This window comes from Phacochoerus africanus, chromosome 4 (assembly GCF_016906955.1).
Source record: "Phacochoerus africanus isolate WHEZ1 chromosome 4, ROS_Pafr_v1, whole genome shotgun sequence".
NCBI classification, from domain to species: Eukaryota; Metazoa; Chordata; class Mammalia; order Artiodactyla; family Suidae; genus Phacochoerus; species Phacochoerus africanus.
The window spans coordinates 57,061,493-57,074,351 of NC_062547.1; the positions used below are offsets into that span (position 1 = coordinate 57,061,493).

General features: G+C 36.2%; 1 pseudogene; it reads left to right on the top strand.

The window, feature by feature from the left end:
* The first annotated feature begins 4,500 nt into the window (after window positions 1–4,500).
* Window positions 4,501–7,881, top strand: LOC125124205 (phospholipid-transporting ATPase IF-like; annotated as a pseudogene).
* Window positions 7,882–12,859: the final 4,978 nt, after the last annotated feature.

The following is a 12,859-nucleotide window of genomic DNA, read 5'->3' on the forward strand; positions in this document are numbered from 1 at the left end:
TGTGCTATACATCTGAAACTAACACATTGTCAATCAACTATGCATACATTTTTAAAAAATTGAATATACCAAGACTCCAGTAGAAATTCTGATAAAAGATATATACAACTTCTATAGCAAGAACTATAAATATCACTGAACAGTGAAGGATATATAAATGGAGAGATACTTAACATTGGTGCATTGGAAGACTGGTCCTATAAAGATACCTGATAAACACAACCTGAAATATAGATTCAATGCAATCCTGATTTTCTTCTCAAATTGAAATATCGGTTTTAATGAAAAACTAAGAACTTGTTTTATTTACATAAGAGTAGAGATATTTTAGCAACATTATTCATATCATACCATCTAGTACGTCATGCAAATGCAATTTCATCAGCAAAACCCTTGATGTAGAACTATAGTCTACTGAACAAATATACACATCTGAATTCTTCATATGTTAATGGGCTGATATCTGTCTGGAATGTTTTGTGCAGCAATTCTATTTAACTTTTCATATATGACCATATATTTGTTTATACTTAAACATGCTAAGATTTGAAATAATACTCATTGTTCTTCTAAAACTTGTAATTTTAACTCTATGGAGTTAAATGAGAATGCATTAAGAGCTAGGAAGACTAGAGAATCTCATACTGAGTGAAATGAGCCAGAAAGACAAAGATAAATACCATATGATATCACTTATAACTGGAATATATTATCAAGCACAAATGAACATCTCCACAGAAAAGAAAATCATCGACTTGGAAAATAGACTTGTGGCTGCCTGATGGGAAAGGGAGGGAGTGGGAAGGATCGAGAGCTTGGGGTTATCAGACACAACTTAGAATAGATTTACAAGGAGATCCTGCTGAGTAGCATTGAGAATTATGTCTAGATACTCATGTTGCAACAGAACAAAGGGTGGGAAAAAAATGTATACATGTAAGGATAACTTGATCCCCTTGCTGTACGGTGGGAAAATAAATAAATAAATAAATAAATAAATAAATAAATAAATAAAAATAAAACAAACACCATGGCTCAGGTCACTACTGTGGTACAGGTTCGTAGACTGGCCTGAGAAAATCTGCACTTCTGTAGGTGCGGCAAAGAAAAAAAGAAAAAAAAAAAACAGTTTTTTTTTTTTAAAAAAAGACCTAGGAAGACATCTAGGATATCAGTGTATCTAGACATAATATGATTAATATTGTTTTTAATGGAGAGGATACTGCGTTGTTCAGGACAGACATCATGAAGACTATTGAATGTGGTTTAAACAAAGGTAATTTGCTGAAGTGTGTAAATAGTGTCATATCAGAAAGGCAGCCTTTTATAAGAGTTATATGAATAAAGGCTTTCAACAAAATAAAGTTATAAATAACTGCCAAGTATGTAGTTGTTCTTTGTTGTGGTGCTATATATGAGAAGTGGAAATATCAGTTTAGAACTAAATTGTTTTTAATTGAATGATTGTTATATCCTAGTAACTTTTCTTATATATATTTGCCTGATTGTAGTAACTCATGTTTCCTCTAAATAAATATGGAATATTTACAATGATGAGTTAAGTGTTGCCAGAATAATATCTTTCCTGGAATATAGTCACACCTTTGTCTAATTCTAAATCTGAGCCACCTTTATTGTTCCACTTAAATTTTACATCTTCCAAAATAGTACCCCTGGTACAGGCTTACTCCACCTTCCTTTCCTTTTGTTCTTGTCTCCCACCCCACTCTAGGCAGCATTAAGATGTACTTCCTTTTAAACACAATGCACCTATGTATTTCCCTGTAACTGTTTTATAAGTATCTTGTCCATCACTTTCTTTGTGGACTTCTTGAGGAAGATAATTAAACATATGTTTTTGAATTTCAGGAGTTAGCATTATTCCTGGTCCTTATGTGGTAGTCAGTAGATGACTATAATAAATTAACAAGTGTATGAATAAGTAAGACTTTTTTAAAATAAGGTGACTTACAAACTATCACCTAATTTGGAGTACAACTCTGAAAAACTAAAATTAAAGTCTCAGTTTTTAACTATTTTTACATGATGAAAACACTGTTTTGTTTTTGAGCCACAAGTTGATCCAATATTGAACTAACTGTCCTGAATGTTAAGGGAGAAAAGTGCTAACATAGTCATTACATGCCTAAAGAAAAACTGTCTGATATTAATTCATCTAGTCCATTTTGTTCATGACATATTTGCTTAAAAACTATATTTTTACATTTAATTACTTATAACAGGTTAATCTCTTACTTTTTTCCCTTGTGTGAATTAAAAGAGTAAATCTGATATAAAGAGATCTACTCAATCTAAGTCCACTATTTGGATTCAGACACCTATGTGGAGTCGGTTTGCCATGTGGTGGAAAATAGGCTATTTGTCCTGTGTCTGTGTGGAATGGTGAGCTGAATACAGGTCAGCTGCCCTCTAGCTTGGAGGAAGTCAACCCTTATCAGTCATTTTGTGGTTGTGTTGGTCTGAGCAGGTGGGCAGAAAAGAAACTATATCACAAAGCTGATTTTACTTTATTCTCTGTTGTGATAATTGACTGTTTGCTTAATTTTGAGTGTTTAATAGTATTTAATAAGCACTTGGATGTTAATAAATAGTGAAAGGGTTTTTGTCCACATTGGAATAAAGCAGTGGAGATGCCTCCATTCCTGAATTCATGTTAATATATATACAAAGATAATAAAATAAAGATAATTATAATATCTATAACTATAATAACCACTACAGGGAGTTCCTGTAGTGGCACAACGGAAGTGAATCCCACTAGGAACTATGAGGTTGCGGGTTCGATCCCTGGCCTTGCTCAGTGGGTTAAGGATCTGGCATTGCCGTGAGCTCTGGTGTAGGTCACAGACTTGGCTTGGATCTGGTGTTGCTGTGGCTCTGGCGTAGGCCAGCAGCAAAAGCTCCGATTAGACCTCTAGTCTAGGAACCTCCACCTGCTGCGAGTGCAGCCCTAAAAGGACAAAAGACAAAAAAAAAAGAAATGAAAAACTAATACCTATTGAGTTCTTGTTTGTGCCAGGCAACATTGTGAGTTGCTTACCTTCATGAACTAATTTAGTTCTTAAGAACTGCCCACGGTAGTAGATACTATTATAAGCCCTAATGGAAAAAGTGAAGTAAACTATGATTAAATATAACAAACAATAAATGCCTAGTTCTCCTATTTGGACACAGCAAATCATCCCTGCCCCCCATCACCATTGCAATCCACTTCCATCCCCTGGCTCAATGTGTGGAAACTTAAGGATATACATTGATTTTCACAATATGAGCACCATTTGAAATTTAATTTTCTCATAAACATGCTAAATAATTTACTTTTGCTGTTATATAATATAGTTAAAACATTTTTTCTCACACAGTATTGAATGAGAATAACAAAACAATAAATTGACAAACTGTTAAAAGTTATTCCAGCTAAATCAAAAGCAGATTCGAAGCTAAAGAAATTTAATCTTCAAGGTGTCTCACATGCATAAGCTATTTCTAAGGACATATGAAATATTGTATTATGACTTTACTTCCTTTCTCTAAAGGAGTTAATCCAACACTGCAATTTGCAGCACACTCAAAGTTTAGGCTTGTGCCTTAATATTTTATAAATATTTCTATCATTAATGGGGTTTGAGACAAATGTTAGCCATAAATTGGATTTAATTTTTTTCAAAACCTAATATTTGCATTCCAAAATACTAATGTTTCTGCATAAACCTGTCAATATTGTATAATCCATGATTTTTCCCTCCCTGAAGAAGTTATAAGGTATTTTAACTTATAAGAAAAGTGGTAGACTATATTACAGAAAAGTGGTAGAATATATCCCAAATATAATATATTACATTGTGCAGTTGAGAAAAAACAAAGATAATCATAAACGCTTATTTAATAGGAAGTTATATCCTAATTAGTATAGGATTTAATAAGGCTATTTATATATCCTCCCAATTATAAACTACATCATCTTACATCTGAAGTTACTGCATTGTATGTAGATATGTGTCTGTTTTTATTGCATATGTGTGTGTGCATGCGTCTATGTATACATATATATATATATCTTAGCAAATGGACTTCCTTGCATTATCTAACAGAACTACTTTAGACAAATTGACTTTTAAAATTCAAACTCTCTTTAATTTTCCAGATTAAATAAATGCTGCTGTCATAAAACAGCATCAAGTGAGTATCATGCAGGGGGGCGGGCCCGGGATGGGGGTGTGGCAGCCGTCAATAATGAAGGTGGCTGCGGCTTGGCAGCAGGGTCAGCTGCGCCGGGCCAGGGCGACGCCGGGGCCCTGCCTGTAGGACCTCGGAGGCCAGCACTGCAAGATGCGGCCCAGACGCAGGGAGCGAGGTGGCGGTAGCGTCAAGAGGAACTTCAGCCAGAGGGGCTCTCCTCCTCCCTCTCTGGCTCATTGGCCTCCACTTGCAGCACCTCGGACCCCGCATCCCGCGGGACTGGAAGGCGACGGCGGGGGCATGTGGCGCTGGATTCGACAGCAGCTGGGTTTTGACCCACCACATCAAAGTGACACAAGAAGTATTTACATAGCCAACAGGTTTCCTCTGAATGGTCTTTACACACCTCAGAAATTTGTAGATAACCGGATTATTTCATCTAAGTATATTGTATGGAATTATGTTCCAAAAAATTTGTTTGAGCAATTCAGAAGAGTGGCAAACTTTTATTTTCTTATTATATTTTTGGTTCAGCTTATGATTGATACACCTACCAGTCTAATTACCAGTGGGCTTCTATTGTTCTTTGTTATAACAGTAACAGCCATAAAGCAGGGATATGAAGATTGGTTACGATATATTTCAGATAATGAAGTAAACACAGCTCCTGTTTATGTTGTTCGAAGTGGTAGCCTTTTGAAAACTAGATCAAGAAACATTTTGATGGTTGATATTGTTCGAGTAGCCAAAGATGAAGTTTTCCCTGCAGATTTGGTGCTTCTATTCTCAGATCGACTTGACGGTTCTCATTACATTACAACTGCTAGTTTAGATGGAGAAACAACCTGAAGACACATGTGGCAGTTCCAGAAACAGCGGTATTACAAACAGTTGCCAATTTGGACACTCTTGTATCTGTGATAGAATGTCAGCAACCAGAAGCAGACATGTTCAGATTCGTGGGACGAATGATAATAACTCAACAAATGGAGGAAATTGTAAGACCTCTGGGGCCAGAGAGTCTCTTGCTTCGTGAAGCCAGATTAAAAAACACAAAAGAGATTTTTCTGTGTTGCTGTATATACTGGAATGGAAACCAAGACGGCATTAAATTAAAAAAGTAAATCACAGAAACGGTCTGCAATAGAAGTCAATGAATACATTTTTGATACTTTATCTAATAATCCTTATTTCCGAAGCCATCATCAGTGCTATCTTGAAATATACATGCAAGCTGAAGAAAAATGGGATGAACCTTGTTGGTATAATCAAAAAACAGAACATCAAAAAAATAGTAGTAAGATCCTGAAATTTATTTCAGACCTCCTTGCTTTTTTGGTACTCTACAATTTCATCATTCCAATTTCATTATATGTGACAGTCAAAATGCAGAAATTTCTTGGATCATTTGTTATTGGCTGGGATCTTTATCTCTATCATGAAGAATCAGATCAGAAATTTCATGTCAATACTGCTGATTTGAATGAAGAACTTGGACAGGTGGAATATGTGTTTACAGATAAAACTGGTACACTGACGGAAAATGAGATGCAATTTTGTCAATGTTCAATTAATGGTGTAAAATACCAAGAAATCAATGGTAGACTTGTATCTGAAGGACCAACAATGGACTCTTCAGAAGGAAACTCATCTTATTTTAGTAGTATATCCCATCGTGCAACCAGTTCCTCTTTTAGAACCAGTCCTGAAAATGAAATTGAACTGATTAAAGAACATGATCTCTTCTTTAAAGCAGAGAGTCTCTGTCACACTGTGCAAATTAGCAGTGTTCAGACTGACAGCACTGGTGATGGTCCCTGGCAATCCAACTTTGCTTCCTCCCAGTTGGAGTACTATACATCTTCACCAGATGAAAAGGCTCTAGTGGAAGCTGCTACAAGATTTGGCATTGTATTTATCGGCAATTCTGAAGAAACTATGGAAGTTAAAACACTTGGAAAACTGGAACGGTACAAACTGTTTCATATTCTGGAATTTGATTCACATCGCAGAAGAATGAGTGTAATTGTTCAGGCACCTTCAGGTGAGAATCTGTTATTTGCTAAAGGAGCTGAATCATCAATTCTCCCTCAATGTATAGGTGGAGAAATAGAAAAAACCAGAATTCATGTAGATGAATTTGCTTTGAAAGGGCTAAGAACTCCATGTATGGCCTATAGACAGTTTACATCTAAAGAGTATAAAGAAATAGATTGATGCCTATTTGAAGCCAGGACTGCCTTGCAGCAACAGGAAGAGAAATTGGCAGATGTCTTCCAGTTCATAGAGAAAGACCTGATATTACTGGGAGCTACAGCAGTAGGAGACAAACTACGTGATAAACTTCGAGAAACTATTGAAGCATTGAGAATGGCTGGTATCAAAGTATGGGTACTTACAGGAGATAAACATGAAACAGCTGTTAAGTGTGAGTTTATCATGTGGACATTTTCACAGTACAATGAACATTATGGAACTTATAAACCAGAAATCAGACATGAATGTGCTGAAAAATTGAGGCAGCTTGCCAGAAGGATTACAGAGGATCATGTGATTCAGCATAGCCTGGTGGTGGATGGGACCAGTCTGTCTCTTGCACTCAGAGAGCATGAAAAACTATTTATGGAAGTTTGTAGAAATTGTTCAGCTATATTATGCTGTCGTATGGCACCACTGCAGAAAGTAAAGGTAATAAGACTGATAAAAATCTCACGTGAGAAGCCTATAACATTGGCTGTTTGTGATGGTGCTAATGATGTCAGCATGATACAAGAAGCACATGTTGGCATAGGGATCATGGGGAAAGAAGGAAGACAAACTGCAAGGAACAGTGACTATGCAATAGCTAGATTTAAATTCCCCAAATTGCTTTTTGTTCATGGTCATTTTTATTATATTAGAATAGCTACCCTTGTACAGTATTTTTTTATAAGAATGTGTGCTTTATTACACCCCAATTTTTATATCAGTTCTACTGTTTGTTTTCTCAACAAACACTATATGACAGTGTGTACCTGACTTTATAAAATATTTATTTTACATTCTTATCTATTCTGGTATATAGTCTTTTGGAACAGCATATAGACCCTCATGTATTACAGAACAAGCCCACCCTCTATCGAGACATCAGTAAAAACCGTCAACTGAGTATGAAAACATTTCTTTATTAGACCATCTTAGGTCTCAGTCATGCTTTTATTTTCTTTTTTGGATCCTATTTTCTAATAGGGAAAGATACATCTCTGCTTGGAAATGGCCAAATGTTTGTAAACTTGACATTTGGCACCTTAGCCTTCACAGTCATGGTTATGACAGTCACAGTGAAAATGGCTTTGGAAACTCATTTTTGGACCTGGATCAATCACCTTGTTACCTAGGGATCTATTTTATTCTATTTTATATTTTCATTGTTTTATGGAGGGATTCTATGACCATTTTTGGGCTCCCAAAATATGTATTTTGTATTTATTGAGCTCCTATCAAGTGGTTCTGCTTGGTTTGCCATAATCCTCATGGTTGTTAAATGTCTATTTCTTGGTATTGTGAAGAAAGTATTTGACCGACAGCTCCATCCTCCAAATATTGAAAAGGCACAGATGGAAGAAGATAAGGGTTCAGTCAGCTCAGCATATGAATTTTCTGAAAGCACGCACAGAGGGGAGGACAGTAGGCACCTGCTAGCTGAGGCTTGCAGCCAGCAGAACAGTTCTTGCGTGCACTAGGTAGTACTGCGCTGGACCTTCCTAGGGACACAGCCGCTAAGTTCTCAATCTTGGAGCATGCAATGGGAGAACTGGCCCTGACATTTCAGTTCTTACTTTACTAATCCCTTCAATGTTTCTCATATGTCGTTTTTGTTTACCTGTTTCCCTTTTTTTTTTTTTTTGTGATCTTTACATTTTTTGTATGACCATACCTGAATACTTTGTTAATCTTCCTTTGGAGTTAATAGTGTTAAATTTTACCTCACCTCAAATTCTAACCTAGGAAGGTATTCTCAAAACCTGTTGTTTTATAGCCAACAATTTATTCCATTTCACTTCTTTTGAAAATGTCATGCTGTTTCTATTATTTGTGAAATCATTTTTCCCATTTGTAGTTGTGTGTCGTTTTATACATGTTGATGTAATTAGACACCAAATTACTTACCTAAGTCTACCTCTTGAGTTTAATAGTCAAATGAGTGCATAGACTTGGGACTAAATAGTTTTCTGTCAAAAACTCTCACTTCTTGTTTTTCATAAACTTTTTATAGTTATATCTTTGTAATTAGAAAGTATGAATTAATGAGGACTTGTTTCACTCCCCTCTTGAGAATTAAACCCTAACAACCACTTGTCGACCTAATTTCTAATTGGGATATGAAAAATATTTGAATTGGTAGTAGTTATGGAATATAAAAATTCTTACCACTAATAGTTATATTTTTACTTGGAGTATTTTCCATTTTGTATATTTATTGATCAAGAAAGTGCTGTTTTCTGGGATAAACCCTCATAAATGGTGAGACTTTAAAACAAAGTTAATTGAAGATTATAAATCCTTTGACTCTACTCCAGATCATGCAGTGGGACATAATGTGAATTATTCTGGAAGACATATTTTTAAAACCAGATTCCTTTAGTGAATTGCCCATGTTGAAGATTAATCAACTCTCAGTCACCATTCTTAATTGAAAATAAATCAAAGGTATTCTGGATTTTATTTGTATTTTGTTTAGGGAACTCCATACAATTATTGTTATAATATAATTTATCTTGTATTTTGCTTTGATAAATAAAGATTTTTAGTTTTTTGAAAAAAAAGTGAATATCATGCAATATCTATTCTTTTCTCTATGAACTTTTGCACAATAAACTCTAAGTGGTTTCGGCATTTCTTTGGGATGTGTGAACTTTCAGAAATATAAGTCTCCTACTACTATGTACATGGTAATGTAAGATAATTTTATGGAAAATCTTTGCAAAATTTAACATAGTATCATCATCTGTGACAATCAGAACCTAGGCTATGCCTGGAGATCAGCTTGAAGGAGACACAGAGAGGCCTAATGCTGCAGCAAGCCATAGCCCAAGCAAACTCAGGGTCTATCTTTTATTAGGATTGTGGACAAAAAGTCAGGGGTGGTGGGACAGAGACTATAGATAAAACTTACAAGGACCACACAAGCCTGGGGGGATTATGATTAACAGAGTCTGTTCTAACAATCATCAGATCTTATCTCGGGAAAGCATAGGTGAACCATTACAGCAGGCCTGTTTGTTTCCCTCACAGGGCCCATAAGTCTTATCTACAGTTCTTTCATAGCATAACCTTCTTGGCATTCCAAGAGGAGGTCATGGTTTTCCATGACCTCTATAGTCTATTCTCTTTCCTTACTCTAGCTATGTGCTTTCAAGCTTGAGTCTTATGGCCCTGTTTTCTTCTACCCACAGTTCCTCTTTTTTTGTTTTTTAAATTCCTCCTAGGTCTCAGAAGTTTGGGAGGTGTGGTGTCCACAATCATCATAATGTCCTTCTTATCTTGGGTCATTTGACATGGGATAGTCAGGAGCTTCCTGCAGAGACAAAGGAAAAATAGCAAAAGAAGAATTTCAAATATTATAATTATCCAGTATTTACTATTAGGATGCTTAGGAGCGCACATGGATTATTTTCTAACCAGGAGAGCCATGAGTCTTTCCATTTGTCTTTCCATTTGTCTTTTAAGCATTGTTGAGCTTCTAATAACTGCTGGTATAAAGTGTCATCAAGAGTTAGTATCTCCTCAGACAAGTTTCCAGCAAAGGCTCCCTTTAAGTCAGCTTTAATTTGTGTCCGAGATTGGGAATGATTATAAACAAGAGAAGTCACACAAATATGTGAGTTTTGAGGATCACATGGTAGCTTAGATTGAAAAATCATATCCTTTTGTTCTTGTCCAATATATTCAACAGCAGATTCAAGAGCATCAAGTCGAGAAAGGACTTGTTTATCAATGTTGGTCTGTTGTAACATTTCCTGAGCAGCATTTAGCATAAATTGGTTAAGATAATGTGCAGTTTGCAGCTATCAAAGAAGTTAGAGCTATTATTCCCAATATTAACCATCCAATAAATCCTTTTGTTGTTTTTCCTAACTGACAAAATTTAGTAATTTGATATAACAATCCAGCCCCCAAAGGATGCATATAAGGATCAGAACAATTTACAGAAATCCAAGAGGATGTACATTGTTTAAGGATTATCAGGTTACAATTACTAAATGCACTAATGATTTTATAAGAAAGGCAATGATGAAAAACTCCATTTTTGGCTTGAATTATATAAAAATCTGTACCATACTCCCTTTTTATGATGAGATTTTTAGAAAAAAAAAGTATATAAGGCTTAGGAACACAAACAGCTATCCAGGAAGTATAATTATTTACAAGAGAGAGACTATAATACTCTTCTAATTTTGCATATTGTCCATGACTCACTTGTCATGGAAAAAAGGTAAGACCCAATTTCCATAACTTAGTACGCCAAGGTAATGTTTCATTTTTCCTAAGAGCTGTTGCTATAGGTCCAGAGAGACCACCATGCCACCAAAACATACATTGTTTAACCAGTTGGTCAAAGCAAAAAATGTTCTTTGAATCGTTGGCTGATCCTAGGAAGCCTCAAGGACCTCTAGCTATAAAAGTTAAATCACCATTTGGATATTGATATTCTTGATTGCCTAAGCAGGCAGGAGACCTGATTCCAATCACTTTGATATACTATCTTTGTCCAACAAGGGCTATGGAGGGAGAGTGTATCACTGGTGTTTCTTTTTTTTTTTTTGTCTCTTCTAGGGCCGCACCCATGGCATATGGAGGTTCCCAGGCTAGGGGTCTAATTGGAGCTGTAGCCGCTGGCCTAGGCCACAGCCACAGCAATGCAGGATCCAAGCCGTGTCTGCCACCTACGCCACAGCTCAAAGCAATGCTAGAACCTTAACCCACCGAGTGAGGCCAGGAATCAAACCCTCAACCTCATGGTTCCTAGTCAGATTCATTAACCACTGAGCCACAATGGGAACTCCACTCGTGTTTCTTTAGGTATATAAAATCCAACTGCTCTAATAAAAGTCAAATTGGCTTTTTCATTTCCAACTTTTTCCTACACGTGTAAAAACCAGTGATTTGTTACTTTTAGGCAGGGCAATAATGAAGATTTTATTGTAAAACAAATTGAGGGAAAGGAACTTTCCAAAAAAGTGGCATTTGTTTTTTACTTTCACACAATGCTCATTTTCGTTCATGTATTGTGGATTTAAATCTATTCCACCAGCAAATGAATCATTTGTACTTATAGGAATTTCTGAGGACACCCAAGTCACTGGATCAAATATAGGGGGGTAGATAACATGTGCCCAATAAGTATATTGCACAAGATTTCCTGTTAAATAGCTAAGCAATTTTCCCCAGAAAACTACCTTTGTGTTACTGGAAATTATGGCTGTCATAGCCGGCAACATAGACTCAGGATCGATAGGTGCCCTTTGTTCCTGGAGCTGGCACTGAGCCTGCTGAGTGAACCTTTTTATTCCTCCTCAAGTGACATTAGGAGCTGTTTTATGAGTAGCCATTGTCCCCTGGTTAGCAACTATGTCACTCATCTCCATTCTACTCTGATATTGCAAGGCTGAGTCCATTCCTACATTGGCTGTACAAGTTGGGATTGATTTAGGGGAGTCCTTTGTGGGATATTTCACCAATCCATGACAAGGCTTGGTGTCTCTGGAAGGAACCCACAATGGTCCATTATCTGTAGAAACACAAGAATACTCTCAACTCCATGTTAAGAGTGAAAGGGGCCCTTCCCACTGTTTAGAAACGATATTCCTAAAATATGCTTTCGGTTTTAATCCTTGAGTACTTGTTTCTTCAGTGTAAAAATGTTTTTGAGCTGGGGCAAGTGTATCTTCTCTCAAGTTTAAAAAATCATAAGTGTATAAGGCTAAATCCAATGCTGCTTGTGGTGTTATATTAGGCCACCAGGCTTTATTTCCCCCTCTTTTTTGTTTCTTAAGAATTTTAAGTGTAAGATGTGCCTGATCAACAATTGCTTGAACTTGTGGATTGTAAGTGATTCCTGTTTTATGAGTTATTCCCCAAGCTGACAGAATTCTCTAAATGTTTTATTAGTATAAGCAGGTCCATTGTCTGTTTTAATTTCTTTAGGTTTTCCCCACTGTGCAAAAGCTGAAACTAAATGCTGAAACGCTGCTTTGACATTTTCTTTACTATGGGAGGTACCACTCTAAGTATTGATTGAGACATGGATAAACTTAGCCTTTCCAAATTTAGGATAATGAGTAACATGTTTGCCATATCTAATTAGACTGTAAGACTCTGAGGTTTGTCACTCCAGGAAAACCAATAGGTTGAAACAATTGACAATCAGGGAAAGTCCTAACAATTTGTTTTGCCTCTAGAACTACAAGATCAAATCTCTTTTTAAGAGATTTCCAATTTTCATGAGAAAGATTAGGAGAGTGTTTAGCTTCTTCAAAACAACAGAAACTTACTAATTTATCTGCCTTATGATTCCCTACTTGTAACCAACTGGGCAAGTCTGTGTGAGACCAGACATGTCCAGTATACAAAAGAGCATGTCTCTGAGTGAGTACGTTTTTTAAAGTTAACAATAAAG